Genomic DNA, 14,509 nt, shown 5'->3' with positions numbered 1-14,509 from the left:
CCCTTGTCAGCCATTTAAGAACAATTTCAATGGGACATAACTATCTTGCACCTTGTGAACTACTCCCAGAAACTTCAGCCATCTCTGCTCTGCTCTCACCCCTGCCAGTATCCTCTAATCCATTTGTGTAAACTCCTCTCTCATGCCTCTGTAATTCCCTTTATTCCATGCAATACTGATACAACTTGCGGTATGAATTCAATCATATTATGATCACTGTTTCCTAAAGGTTCCTTTACATTAACAGACAGACATACTTTGTTGATCCCGAGGGACATTGGGTTTTGTTACAGTCACACCAACCAAGAACAGTGTGGAAGTATAGCAAAATAAAACCCATAAATAATTAAATAATAATAAGTAAATTATGCTAAGAGGAAACCAGTCCAGGACCAGCCTATTGGCTCAGGGTGTCTGACACTCCGAGGGAGGAGTTGTAAAGTTTGATGGCCACAGGCAGGAATGACTTCCTATGACACTCAGTTCTGCATCTCGGTAGAATGAGTCCCAGAGCCATCAAACACTCCTCACATGACAATCTTTTCAATCCCGGAATCAGAAACTGGTTTATTATCGGTGGCATGTGTTGTGAAATTTGACTTAGCAGCAGCAGTGATAATATAGAAAGAAAGTAAATAGATTACTGTAAGTATATATGTATATTAAATAGGTTAAAAGAATGCCAAAAAATATACTTATAAAAAGTGAGGTATAATTTATGGGTTCAATATCCATTTAGAAATTGGATGGCAAAGAGGAAGAAGCTGTCCCTGAATCACTGAGTGTGTGCCTTCTGGCTTCTGTAACACGTCCTTGACGGTAGCAATGAGAAGAGGGCATGCTCTGTCTGATGGGAGGTCCTTGTCACCTTTCTGAGGCACCGCTCCTTGAAGATGTCTTGGGTACTGTGAATCAATGAAAAACTACTCACAAACTAATTTGATAGTCATGTTAGATATTTATTTTGAACAAACCAAGACACCTCCAAGAGGACCAGAACTTTGTTGTTGGGTTTGGAGGCTTGTGTACCTCAATTACTCGGAGAGCTATGTTGGCTGGAGTCGGGGCTTTGTGCTTTGGCTCTTGGTACGGTCACCCAAGCAAAACAGGTCAAAGGGTGGAGGCCAGACTAAGAGGGGTCCACCGGTCCTCCAGGTTTGGGGGTTCAGCTCAGGGCTAACAACTCTGGCTGGTCGAACAAAACTGTTATGGAAACAGCAATTTAGAATCCTACATCTGAGTGTGACGGTATTCCTGAGTCTCCACCCGGGACTTGCATAGCTGACAAGAGTGAAAACTGAGAGGAAGCTACTGACGTGATGAAGGAAGCCCTGAACACCAACAGAGAAGAAGGAGCTTCATCGCTGCCCTAAGTACCAGCGGTGTAACAGGCAGTAAGTAAACCAAGACACACAACCAGTGTACAAAAAATGACTCTGCAAATATAAAAACTAAAACAAAATGACAACAATAAAAAAAATGATTTTGAGAAAGTGAGTTCATAGATTGTGAGATGAGTTCAGTGTTGGGGTGACTGAAGCCTTTCTAAAAGTTGCTTAAATGCCCCTAGTTTATCTGCCTCTAGCTCCAGCCCTGGCAATGCATTCCATGCACCCACCGCTCTGTGTAATGACTTAACTCTGACATCCCCCTTATAATTTCTTCCAGTTACATCAGTTTCCTGCCTATGTATCTGCCCAAATGTCCTTTAAATGGTGTTCATAGTACTTTTTAAAATGTTAATTCTAGTGTAGCCAGTTATTAGATTACCAATGATCACAAGTAGGTCAGATCTGCATTTTTTAAATGATCTTGTATTGTGAAAATGATATTTCTGGCCCATAGTATTGTTTTTTCTAAGTAGTGATTTTACCAGTTTGGGGGTAGGAGGTGCAGCTACTGCACAGGATCGAAGTAAGCTGTAGAGAGTTGTGAATCCAGACAGCTCCATCACGGGCTCTGGCCTCCCCGGCATCCAGGACATCTTCAAGGAGCGATGTTTCAAAAAGGTTGCATCCATCATTAAGGACCCCATCACCCAGAACCTGCCCTCTTCTCATTGCTGCCATCAGGGAGGAGGTACAGGAGCCTGAAGACACACATTCAGTGATTCAGGATGTGCTCAGTGGTTGGGAGAGCTTTCCCCGTGGTGTACTGAGCCGAAACCACTTCCTTTTGTAGGATTTTCCATTCAAAGGCATTGGTGTTTCTATATCAGGCCATGATGCTGTATGTCTATAGAAATCTGAGCATTTAAACATACTGAATCTCCTAATGAGGTGGTGCCACTGGCGTGTGTCTTTCAGGATTGCATCAATGTATTGGGCCCAGGATAGATCCTCCAAGATGTTGATATTTATGAACTTGGAGCTCTTGCCTTTTCTACTGCTGAACCCTCTAATGAGGTCTTTTATGTGTTCACCCAATGTCCTCTTCCTGAAGTCCACAGTCGGTTCGTGCCTCTTGCTGATACTGATTGATGCAGGTTCAAATGTATTTACGTACATTGAAACACACGGGGAAATATGTTGTTTGGGTTAACAGCCAACACAACCTCAGGATGTGCTGGGGACAGCCCGTACGTTTACAGAGAACGGTGCGCAAAAACAAAGCAACATCCCCTGAGCGACAGTTCTGTGAATGGAAACACCTTGTTAATGAGAGAGGTTGGAGGAGAATGGCCGGACTGGTTCAAGCTGATAACTCTTAATTACAACCGTGGTGTGCAGAAGAGCATCTCTGAATGTACAACATGGGTGGACTACAGCAGCAGAAGACCACATCGAGTCCCACTCCTGTACCGAATAAAGTGGCCATGAAGTGTACAGTGAAGCATACGGTGGAATGTGCTATTGGCATTAATAACAACCAAAGGATGAGCTGGGGACAGCCCGCAAGTGTTGCCACACATTCTGGTACCAACATAACATGCCACAATGCTCAGCACAACAGCAATGAGATAAGCCCTTTCCTTCCTCCCTCTCTCCCATCCACCTATCTCTGGGTGTGTGTGTATTAATATTATTTATTAATATTAATAAATCATATTTGTTTGTTCTCATGCAGTCTCACCCTTTAATGCCAAAATTAAAAGGTGAGAGGAGGGGAAGGAGGCTGCCTGGAAGCTGATAGGTGAAGGCAAGTGGGTGGGAAAGGTCAAAGGATGGAGAGGAAGGAATCTGATAGGAGAGGAGAGTTCCAATGTCAAGTTTTGATAGCCAGGGCTAATGGTTTCGGAACTGATTGGCTTGTCTCAAAAATATATTTTAAGATTCAGGGTTGTTTAATGTACTTTCCAGTACACAAGGGTAAAGGAGAAAAAAATAATTGTTACTCTGGATCCGATGCAGCACAAAAAAACACACTTAGATCAAGAATGCAATAATAACACCTAACAAACACAATATTCAAGGATTCAAAGTATGTTTATTATCAAAGCATGTATGCAGTATACAATCCTGAGATTCATCTTCCCCACAGACGACCACCAAACAAAGAAACAGCATGGAACCAGCCTGTTCAAAAAGCACAGAATGTCACCCCCCTCCCCCCGGCATGCAAAAGAATTGTACAAACAGCAACAAATATGAGTGCAAACGGAATATAAAACACAGAACCAAAGGGCATATTTCAGTACTAATTATAAGTTCCAGTTACAATAATTATAAGTACATAAGATAGCATATATACATTAATTGTGTGTCCATACAGTGACACCAGGCTGTACATCAGGCATAAGGTGACTGACAGGAAGTAAAAAAGTAGTAGTGGAGTTAGTGAGTAGAGGTGTTAATCAGCCTTACTGCCAGCATCTCTCTGTGCCTACATCTTTGATGGTGGGTAGGTGGTGCAAGTGATGCACTGGGCAGTTTTGACGACTGTTGTAGTGCCTTCCTGCCCACCACCATGCAGTTGCCATCTGTAGAACGACATGAGTATGGATGTGCAAAGTTCAGCTCTCTTCAGCCTCCTCAGAAAGCAGAGCTGTTGATGAGCTATCCTGACTGTGTAGGATGCGTTCTGAAACCATGAGAAATTGAACAGGAAATGGCTGCAATTTTAAGCTGAATTATGTTCCTCTGTGGCCGTAGGCAACCGCAGGGTTTCCACTGCTCCCGTCTTGGTTTATCGTCTGCAGGGCCTTGCAGTCAGGCTCTGCTGCCCTCCAGTGGCTGGCACCAGACCTGCAGGTGCCCAGTCTGAGACCCGGCTGTGAACAGCAATCTCACACCAGTCTGGATTGTCCAAGTCCCAGAGTCAGAATCCGGTTTAATACAACTGGCATACATCAAGAAATTTGTTGTTTTGTGGCAGCAGTACATTGCAATTCATAATAAAAATCTACAAATTGCAATAAGGATATTTTTCATGCATTCATTCTGTGCCACGTCATATGATCGTGGTCTTGACCATGACTGTTCTTGGCAAAATTTTCTACAGAAGTGGTTTGCCATTGCAGCCTTCTGGGCAGTGTCTTTACAAGACAGGTGACCCCAGCTATTATCAATACTATTCAGCGATTTTTCAGTGGTCGCATAACTAGGACTTGTGATATGCACCAGCAGCTCATATGACCATCCGCCACCTGCTCCCGTGGCTTCACTGACCCTGACTGGGGGCTAAGCAGGTGCAGGCTGGCAGAAGGAAGGAGGCCCTTAAACCTCCTTTGGTAGAGATGTATCTCCACATCCCCTCCCAACCACAATATATATATTGTAGGGATTCCTTAATGTCATTAGACAGAGTTCACCCACCCAGACCGTTAAGGGTTAAGTTTGTTGTGTGTATTACGTGTTGTGTTGTACGTTTTGGGGGCATTTTTTTCTGATACACACACACACTTGCCATTTGTTGGCTTGTGAATAAAGCGTACGTTAGAAGTAATTACACTCGTGTCGATTTTTGTCGACACTCCTACAGTATATTTTAAAATTGAATTAAATAAGTAGTGCAAATTGAGAGCAAAAAGAAGAAAAAATACTGAGGTAGTGTTGATGGGTTCAATGCAATGTCCATTCAGAAATCTGATGGCAGGGGGACGGGGGGTAGAAGCTGTCCTGAATCGCTGAGTGTGTATCTTCAGCCTCCTGTACCTCCTCCCTGATGGCAGAGGGGTAGAAGCTGTCCTGAATCGCTGAGTGTGTATCTTCAGCCTCCTGTACCTCCTACTTGATGGTAGCAATGAGAAGAGGGCATGCGCTGGGTGATGGGGGTCCTTAATGATGGGTGCTGCCTTTTTTTTTGATGCATCACCTTTTGAGGATGTCCTGGATACTGGAGAAGACAGTGCCTGTAATGGAGCTGACTGAGTTTACAGCTTTTTCTGATCCTGTGCGGTGGCCCCTCCACACCAGACGGTGATGAAACCAGTCAGAATGCTGTCCACTGTACCTCTGCAGAGATGTGCGAGTGTCTCTGGCGACATACCAAATCTCCTTAGACTCCTAATGAAATATAGCCACTGCCTTAGTATTTGCGTAAGTCTAACTCTAAGATTGTGTACTATGAAGCAAATTATCTTACCAACATTGCTTGAGTCAACAGGAGAATGCCTCACCCAATGAACCTCATCTGCACAGATAGCATCAGGCTGTTAAATTCCACTCTTGGAGCAGAATGATTAAGAAGAAACCAGCTTTAAAAGTTTCACACGCCAAATACAGGCAGAAATGTCACAGGAACGTTCTGGGCCGCACTTAGTGGCCCTACCTGCCCCTGTAACATTAGCACCAGCCACCCTGATGTTTGCTTCCTCTTCAGTTTTAGAAATTTCACCATACAGGGTGGTTGGTCACATATTTGTAGAAACCAGAACCACTGCGGAAAGATTGGGTGATTTCAGTGTGGATTGCAACAGGCAAGAACATGTCAAATCTTCCTTCCTGTAACCAGTAAATGTCATTTATCCAGTCTCATGACCTAACTGCAACTTTTGGCAGTTCATCACAACTGCTTTCCAAAATTCCAGACAATCATTGCCATCTATGGACTAGGACTGCCCGGCTGAACAATGTTACCTCATCTCGAGTCACTTGTCATACTTCTCTGCCTGGGTATCCTTACTTTGGTTGGGGGAACACCACATCTAATCTGATCTACCATACCTCCACCCAGGGTAAAATATGAATTAATTCGTTATGTGCAGTGCTGTATGACGTTGTCAACCATGGTTGTCGGATCTCTGTTTGATTTCTGGTCCTTGGGGTTCTTCCAGGAGTCAGGAATGATGAGAAGTCCCAGATCTCAGTTTATTTTAAAATACAGACAAACCTGGGAAATGGTGCTGAGAGGTGAATGCGGAGACAAAAGATAGGAAAAATCCAAGATGATGCCTCTGAAAAATCACTTATGGATAAGAAATTCCTTAGATAGGAATAAACTAGTTAATAGTTTACATAATTAAAACAGTTACATCACATGGGTAATGTGTTAATACTGAGCCAATGAAAAACGAGGAAGGTGATAAACTTAGTTTAGCTGCTATACCACTTTCTGCTAATGACTGAGGATGAACTACCATGTATTGTGAAAAATATGATGTTATTAAAAAGTACAAATCTTATAAGGAGTATTATTTTTTAAAAATCAGTGGTTTCCAGCATGGTTTTCCACAGAAGTGGTTTGCCATTGCCTCCTTCTGGGCAGTGTCTTTACAAGACGGGTGACCCCAGCCATTATCAATACTCTTCAGAGATTGTCTGCCTGGCGTCAGTGGTCTCATAACCAGGACTTGTGAATGAACCAGCTGCTCGTACGACCATCCTCCAGCTGCTCCCTGGTCGGTGGTGGTGGTGGCGAAGCAGGTGCTACACCTTGTCTGAGGGTGTAGTGGAGGGAAGGAGTGCCTTTCACCTCCTGTGGTAGAGACGTCTCTCCACCCAACAACTTCAATGACATCACCTGTACTAAAATACTTTGCTGCCGAATCGGGGGGGGGGGGGGGGGGCAGTTGATGGGGCTGAGCAGGTTCTATATCTTGCCCAGGGGTGACCCGCAGGCCAGCGGAAGGAAGGAATGCCTAACACTTCCTTTGGTAGAGATATATCTCCACCCCGCTACCTGTAAACATCTAGCTAGTTGAAAACTCCGTCCTACCAACTATCTACTAACCCTGTCTGATACCCACTAACCCCCCTCTGATACCCACTAACCCCCCCTGATACCCACTAACCACCCCTTTGATACCAACTAACCCCCCTCTGATACCCACTAATCCCCTCCTGATACCCACTAACCCTTTCCTGATACCCACTAACCCCCCCGATACCCACTAACCCCCCTCTGATACCCACTAACCCCCCTGATACCCACTAACCCCCCTCTGATACCCACTAACCCCCCTCTGATACCCACTAATCCCCCTCTGATACCCACTAACCCACCTCTGATACCCACTACCCCCTCTGATACCCACTAACCACCCCTCTGATACCCACTACCCCCCCGATATCCACTACCCCCTCCTGATACCCACTACCCCCCGATATCCACTACCCCCTCCTGATACCCACTACCCCCTCCTGATACCCACTACCCCCCCGATATTCACTACCCCCTCCTGATACCCACTACCCCTTCTGATACCCACTACCCCCTTTGATACCCACTAACCCCCTCTGATACCCACTGCCCCCTCTGATACCCACTAACCCCCTCCTGCTACCCACTACCCCCCTGATATCCACTACACCCTCCTGATACCCACTACCCCCCCTGATATCCACTACCCCCTCCTGATACTCATTAATTCCATCTAGTATCTCAACCTTTAACATACACTCGAGATGACTGTCACTTCCTGTCAGCTTTACCCAGTCTGGCCACTCTCCTCTGCCCTCTCTCATTAACCAGGCGTTTTCACCCACAGAACTGCCCCTCACTGGATGTTTTTTGTTTCTCATGTTATTCTCTGCAAACTCTAGAGTTTGTTGTGTGTGAAAATCCCAGGAGATCAGCAGCTTCTGAGAAACTGAAATCACCCCATCTGCCACCAACAATTATTCCACGGTCAAAGTCACTGAGGTCACATTTCTCCCTTATTCTGATGTTTGGTCTGAATAACACCTGAACCTCTTGACCATGTCTGCATACTTTCATGCATTGAGTTGCTGTCACCTGTTAGGCTGATTAAATTAACGAGAAGGTGTACAGATATACCTAATAAAGTGGCCACTGTGTGTATCTCAGGCACCGTCCAAATGGGACTGGGAGGCCACACTCTTCATTCAATTGTCTCTATGCTATTCCTTGACCAGGGCTGCAGAGGTCGTTTGTTGAACATCCCAGCTGGCTGGGTCTGCTGCCCATTACGCTGCTGGTGTTCAGGGCATCAGTGCAGGTCCTGAATCTCTGGCGGTGTTCAGGCCTTCCTTCATCATGTCAGTAGCTTGATTTTCACTCCTGTCAGTCATGCAAGTCCCCAGGGGAGACTCAAGAAAACCATCACACTCAGATGTAGAAGGATTCTTCTTTCCTGTTTCCATGACAATTTTGTTTGACCAGTCAGGGTTGTTCACCCTGAGCTGAACCCCCGAATCTGGAGAACCAGTGGGCCACTCTTAGTCTGGCCTCTACTCTTTGACCTGTTTGGCACGGGTGACCGTACCTAGAGCCAAAGCGTAAAGCCCTGACGACGTAGCTGTCCGGGTCATTGAGGCACGCAAGCTTCCATACCCAACGGCAAGGTTGTGGCCCTCCTGGAGCAGCTTTGCCTGAAACAGAATTCAACCCAGACACTCTAATGTGCATGACTTGATGCAGAAGAGAAATCCTCGTTTTCCAACCCCAAGCTACCCTCCATTCCCCGACCCAATGAACTGCTGTAAAGCCGAACTAAATACTCTCCAACTATCATGCATCACCCCAGAGGTGATCATTTTCCCAGAGAGTTGCCTGGTTCAGCCTGGGACAACAACATTTTAGTGATGTTTTTGAGGTAGAGAGTGCTGGTCTGTAAATGCAATAATGACATCAATGAGCTCCTCCACAAATAGTTTCTGACCCGAGTTCCTGGAGTGTACTTTTGGAAAATTATTACATTCCATCTTAGACCATAGGATACAGGAACAGAATTAGGCCATTTGGACCATTGAGTCTGTTCCAACATTTCATCATGGCTGATCCATTTCCCCCTCAGCCCCAATCTCCTGCCTCCAACCCCCCACCCTATATCCCCGACAAATCAAGAACCTGTCGACCTCTGCCTTAAATATACCTAATGACTTGCCTCCATCGCCACCTGTGGCAACAAATTCCAGATTCACCACCCTCTGGCTAAAGAAATTCCTCCTCATCACTGTCGTAAATGGACACCCCTCTATTCTGAGGCTGTGCCCTCTGGTTCGATACTCCCCCACCATAGGAAACATCCTCTCCCAGTCCACTTTATCAAGGCCTTTCAGTCGTAGGGGGTGACATGGTAGCGTAGTGGTTAGCACAACACTTCACAGTACAGGTGACCTGGGTTCAATTCCCACTGCAGCCTGCAAGGAGATTGTACGTTCTCCCCGTGAACGCGTGGGTATCCAACCCCCCTCCACCGCAGTCCAGTTGGTAGGTTAATCGGTCATTGTAAATTGTCCTGAGGTTAGGCTAGGGTTAAATCGAGGGATTACTGGGAGCTATGGGTCTAAGGACTGGAAAGGCATAACCAATCAATCCATCCGGATGAAGGGTCTCAGCCCAAAACTTCCACTCTTTATTCCATTCCATAGACACTGTCCGACCTGCTGAGTTCCTCCAGCACTTTGTGTGTGTTGCTCTGTCCATAGACACTGTCCGACCTGCTGAGTGCCTGCGGCATTTTGTGTGTGTTACTCTGACCATAGACACTGTCTGACCTGCTGAGTTCCTCCAGCATTTTGTGTGTGTTACTCTGTCCATAGACACTGTCTGACCTGCTGAGTTCCTCCAGCATTTTGTGTGTGTTACTCTGACCTTAGACACTGTCTGACCTGCTGAGTTCCTCCAGCATTTTGTGTGAGTTACTCTGTCCATAGACACTGTCTGACCTGCTGAGTTCCTCCAGCATTTTGTGTGTGTCACTCTGTCCATAGACACTGTCTGACCTGCTGAGTTCCTCCAGCATTGTGTGTGTTACTCTGACCATAGTCTCAGTCTGACCTGCTGAGTTCCTCCAGCATTGTGTGTTACTCTGACCATAGTCTCAGTCTGACCTGCTGAGTTCCTCCAGCATTTTGTGTGTGTTACTCTGTCCATAGACACTATCTGACCTGCTGAGTTCCTCCAGCATTGTGTGTGTTACTCTGACCATAGTCTCAGTCTGACCTGCTGAGTTCCTCCAGCATTTTGTGTGTGTTACTCTGACCAATGACACTGTCTGACCTGCTGAGTTCCTCCAGCATTGTGTGTGTGTTACTCTGTCCATAGACACTGTCTGACCTGCTGAGTTCCTCCAGCATTTCGTGTGTGTTACTCAATCCATTGACACTGCCTGACCTGCTGAGTTCCTCCAGCATTTCGTGTGAGTTACTCTGACCATAGACACTGTCTGACCTGCTGAGTTCTTCCAGCATTTTGTGTGAGTTACTCTGTCCATAGACACTGTCTGACCTGCTGAGTTCCTCCAGCACTTTGTGTGTGTTACTCTGACCACAGACACTGCCTGACCTGCTGAGTTCCTCCAGCATTTTGTGTGAGTTACTCTGACCATAGACACTGTCTGACCTGCTGAGTTCCTCCAGCATTTTGTGTGTGTTACTCTGTCCATAGACACTGTCTGACCTGCTGAGTTCCTCCAGCATTTTGTGTGAGTTACTCTGTCCATAGACACTGTCTGACCTACTGAGTTCCTCCAGCACTTTGTGTGTGTTACTCTGACCACAGACACTGCCTGACCTGCTGAGTTCCTCCAGCATTTTGTGTGTGTTACTCTGTCCATAGACACTGTCCGACCTGCTGAGTTCCTCCAGCATTTTGTGTGTGTTACTCTGACCATAGTCACTGTCTGACCTGCTGAGTTCCTCCAGCATTTTGTGTGTGTTGCTCTGTCCGTAGACACTGTCTGACCTGCTGAGTTCCTCCAGCATTTTGTGTGTGTTACTCTGTCCATAGACACTGTCCGACCTGCTGAATTCCTTCAGCATTTTGTGTGTGTTACTCTGTCCATAGTCACTGTCTGACCTGCTGAGTTCCTCCAGCATTTTCTGTGCTACTTTGTCCATAGACACTGTCTGACCTGCTGAGTTCCTCCAGCATTTTGTGTGTGTTGCTCTGTCCATAGACACTGTCTGACCTGCTGAGTTCCTCCAGCATTTTGTGTGTGTTACTCTGTCCATAGACACTGTCCGACTTGCTGAGTTCCTCCAGCATTTTGTGTGTGTTACTCTGTCCATAGACACTGTCTGACCTGCTGAGTTCCTCCAGCATTTTTTGTGTGTGTTACTCTGACCATAGACACTGTCTGACCTGCTGAATTCCTCCAGCATTTTGTGTGTGTTACTCTGACCATAGACACTGTCTGACCTGCTGAGTTCCTCCAGCATTTTGTGTGTGTTACTCTGTCCATTGACACTGTCTGACCTGCTGAGTTCCTCCAGCATTTTGTGTGAGTTACTCTGACCATAGACACTGTCTGACCTGCTGAGTTCCTCCAGCATTTTGTGTGAGTTACTCTGACCATAGACACTGTCTGACCTGCTGAGTTCCTCCAGCATTTTGTGTGTGTCACTCTGTCCATAGACACTGTCTGACCTGCTGAGTTCCTCCAGCATTGTGTGTGTTACTCTGACCATAGTCTCAGTCTGACCTGCTGAGTTCCTCCAGCATTTTGTGTGTGTTACTCTGACCATAGACACTGTCTGACCTGCTGAGTTCCTCCAGCATTGTGTGTGTTACTCTGACCATAGTCTCAGTCTGACCTGCTGAGTTCCTCCAGCATTTTGTGTGTGTTACTCTGACCATAGACACTGTCTGACCTGCTGAGTTCCTCCAGCATTGTGTGTGTTACTCTGACCATAGTCTCAGTCTGACCTGCTGAGTTCCTCCAGCATTGTGTGTTACTCTGACCATAGTCTCAGTCTGACCTGCTGAGTTCCTCCAGCATTTTGTGTGTGTTACTCTGACCATAGACACTATCTGACCTGCTGAGTTCCTCCAGCATTTTGTGTGTGTTCCCAGCTCTTTATTTCACCCCATTCCCCCTCTTCCAGCTTCACTTATCACCTACCACCCTGTACTTCATCCTGTCCTCCCCCCAACTTCTTACTCTGACTTCTCCCTGTCCTTTCCAGCCCTGAAGAAGGGTCTCGGCTCAAAACATTTGGCTGTTCACTCTAATTCATAGATGCTGCCTGACCTGCTGAGTTCCTCCAGCATTGTGTGTGTGCTGGTTTGGATTTCCAGCATCTGCAGAATCTCTTGTGTTTTTCGGTTCATTAAACCCACACTCAAAAATCCGGAAAAGGCTTCTTCCTCTCCACCGCTGGATTTCTGGACTGTCCGGAAACTGCCTCGTTATTCCTTTTAGTTTGCATTTTTAATTTTTTTGTTATTTATGCTATTTTTTCTCTTCGCTGTACTGCAGCAAAACAAATTTCACATCATAAAGGTTAAGTCTTTTCTCTTTGGAGTGAAGGAGGACGAGCAGTGATTTGATAGAGGTGGACAAGATGATAAGAGGCACAGAATGAGTGGGTATCCAGAGATTTTCTTTTCCCCAGGGTGGAAATGGCAAATTGGAGGAGGCATAATTTTTATTTTAAGTGGCGGGGTAGAGATACATCTCTACCAAAGGGGGTATAAGGTGCTCCTTCCCTCCACTAGCCTGCAGGTCACCCTTGGGCAAGGTGTAGCACCTGTTTAGTGCCCTCCCCTCCCACAACAAGTTCACGTGAAGACATGGGAGCAGGTGGTGGACGGTCGTACGAGCAGCCGGTGCAGATCACAAGTCCTGGTCATGTGACCACTGACACCAGGCAGACAATCTCTGAAGAGTATTGATAATGGCTGGGGTCACCCGTCTTGTAAAGACACTGCCCAGAAGAAGGCAATGGCAGACCACTTCTGTAGAAAAACTTGCCAAGAACTATCACTGTCAAAATCATGATCGCCAGTGTCGTATGACATGAACCCATGAACAATTTGAAGGTAAAAGTTTAGGGGGGAGTAGGTTAAAGCACAGCTCAGCATCGTGGGTCAAAGGCCCTTTGTAAATTCCATCCGTCAGCGATAATAAACCCGATTACAGAAACTACGTCTGCATGGGCTTCCGTGCACCAGCTCCCTCTAGTGGCGCTGGCGTGTACAGCATGCATCCCGGGCACTCAGAGTTCCTAATGTACTTCAACGCAGACCCCCTTCCCGCCTGCCTACATGATCATGTGAATAAAACGCAGTCTGCCCTTGACTTCCTCACAAATGGCCTCGATGATGGTGCAGCATTTACAACTGGAAGGTTTCGATAAAGATTCAAAGTGCATTTATGATCAAAGTATGTATGCGGTCTACAACCCTGAGATTAATCTTCCCACATGGAACCCGGTCAAACACCCAATGTGCAAAGAAAAAAGAACAAGTTGCACAAACAGCAAGAAAATATGAGCAAAAATGAAACACCAAACCACAAAGTCAACGGAAGAGTCCAGACATACTCAGTTCAAACCAGTGCTGTGTCTTTCACCATCTGCAGGCCACCCCAGACTATTTCCCACAGAACAGCAATGATAAAAGGATTGACCGGAGGCCAGAAACACATCATAACATTAACAACAGAGTCCAGTCCACAAACCGCGTCGATGAAACCTTGCCCAAGACCCAGGACTCCAAGAGAGAGACTGTTTGTACGCAGCTCCTTCCTCCGGTGGCACGGGGCGAGGAACCGGTCGACCACAGACATACGGTACTGAACACCAGCTCGTCGTCGGTGATTTCAATCTTAATCGACGAGGTTGGCGGGAAATGGAATTGACTGCGAGCTCCTGTCCCTTCTCCAGGCTGCACACTCCACTTGAAACCTCACCGAGCTCTCTCAGAGACCGGGTTCACTTGTATGATTTGTAAATTGTGGACGAAGGAAAACTCCCTTCTTGCAGATGAGGAGAGGGTGGCTTCAGCAACACCTTCAGGGTGTATGAGGTGTCCAGGGAGGTGTAGCATCCCTGATGGCAGGGTTTGGCGCGTTCATTCCGGGACAGCTCACTCATCTTTCACATTTCAAAGTAAATTCATTACTAAAGTACTGTTGAAATTGCATGTTTTAATGCTTTCAGAGGGGTGTTAGTTGAATTATTAAGTTATGTAGCAAGACTAAAATTGTAGTTACATTTTTTAAACAAGCTTGTATTTTTCACAATATGTGGTGTTTGCCTCCACCTACTGGTTACAAAGTGGTATAGCAGTTACATAACATTTAATCAGCTTTCATTGGCTCAGTGTTCGAACGTGACACACATGCTGTGTTTGTATGTCTTTTAATTGGCCATTCGCTTATCTCAGAAATGTACCCTTACCTCAGTATAGAAGTGTCAGTCTCTCCAAGAGCTGGCATCTT

Source organism: Hypanus sabinus, chromosome 11, assembly GCF_030144855.1.
Source record: "Hypanus sabinus isolate sHypSab1 chromosome 11, sHypSab1.hap1, whole genome shotgun sequence".
Taxonomy (NCBI): domain Eukaryota; kingdom Metazoa; phylum Chordata; class Chondrichthyes; order Myliobatiformes; family Dasyatidae; genus Hypanus; species Hypanus sabinus.
Note: the sequence above shows the minus strand (reverse complement) of the source record.